Source organism: Mus pahari, chromosome 9 (genome assembly GCF_900095145.1).
Source record: "Mus pahari chromosome 9, PAHARI_EIJ_v1.1, whole genome shotgun sequence".
Classification (NCBI taxonomy): Eukaryota; Metazoa; Chordata; class Mammalia; order Rodentia; family Muridae; genus Mus; species Mus pahari.
Genome location: NC_034598.1, coordinates 52,472,386 through 52,474,007, shown reverse-complemented (window position 1 = coordinate 52,474,007; position 1,622 = coordinate 52,472,386).

Genomic DNA, 1,622 nt, shown 5'->3' with positions numbered 1-1,622 from the left:
TGGTTAAGCTACACCGAAGGAGCACACATCTAAAGGAACATCATGACCTGGGAAAGACTTCTTTTTACTTAGACCACTCTGTTGTTATCAGCTATCTGCAGCTGCTGTGTCTATTTTGCAACTTGCAGGGACATTTCCTGTTTTTCTTTGAAAAACAAGGGTGGGGTCTATGCCTCTCTCAATGCAAGTTAACTTAGAATGGAGTCTGAAAAACAAACTTAACTTTATTCTGCTACTTTAATCCCTACAGTACCAGCACGTCCTGCAGGCAGGTCACCACTGCAGTTTGTAGCTGGGATGGTGTTTACTTTTCTTCTCTGGTCGTACGCAGATTAACTTTCAGGACCATACTCTAGTCAGTAGAGCTGAAGGCTCCAGGTTGGCACCAGCTGAACTTCTCTGTGTCCAGTGATTTACGTAGGTGTTGCCTGCAGCAATAGGGTCTTCCTATCAGCTTGTAGAGAACAAGCAATAGCCTTGGCAAAGATTAGTTTGTTTGGGGGTTCTCATGGGACCCTTTTGGCCAATAACTTGATTAGAAATAATCTATTCATGGAAGTGGAAGGTTCATTTGTTGATGAGATGCCCAATTGATATGTAAGAGCTATCTGGCTGTGGCATCTGTAACCTCATTGATCACTATGGTTGAATCAGTTGATCTGGATGGTTAGATAGGTATCCACTTTGATGTTCATCCTTCCTAAAGCTGTGGGCTCTCTCAAAGAAAATAACCTAAAATGAATATAAGATAACCAGTATTCTGTCAAGGGTATAAGAGTTGCTTCATACTCCTGCTAAAATATTCAGACAAACTCTAAGAGGAGATTCTAAATTAATAGTTCTTATAAAGCACAGACTCACTACTTTCAATGGAATGCAGCCATTTTTTAATATAATACTTATGAATCACTTACAGCTGAGATGCTTGTCAAATCTCTAAGATTAAAAGTATCTTTCTCTTCAGGTATTGCTCTAAATAGATTTTGTTTAAAAATTTTTTGAAGGAAATTTAGTAAATCCTGCCAAATGGAAGGTATGGTATTACTTTCCTGATATGCAAAATGAAAATGTAGTAAAATTGTTGTAGTCAGAAACACATTCCTTTTTGAAACCTAGTTTATAAATGGAGGTATTCATAGTGTTCAAGCAAATGCGAATTTATATTTCTATAAGTGTGATGAAATTTTAGATACAGCATTGCTTACAGGAAAAGATAGGACACTCGGATTTATTTTTGATTGAAACAAAAATCTTAATTGAAAAAAATTCCCAATGATGGTATAGTGTAGTCAGGATCAGCACAAAGGGCTAGAGTGGGCCTTGGTTGGCAGAATGAAGCCTGACATACATCAAGCCCTGGCTTCTTTCTCCGGTGTTACATAACTGGGAAATTGTAGAGGGCAAGTGCACATAATGAATCTCCCAATCTGAGATAGAGTTAGGAGTACCAGGAGTTCAAGATCATTTTTATTCTCAGCTACATAGTGAGAAGGAGAGACCAAACTGGACTACATGACATCTTGTCAAGAAGAAATGACAGGGTTAGGAAATACCAAGCTAGAATAAACAAGGTGTGGAACAGTTGAAATTAGTTTAAATGAACCATGGTGGAACAATACAGA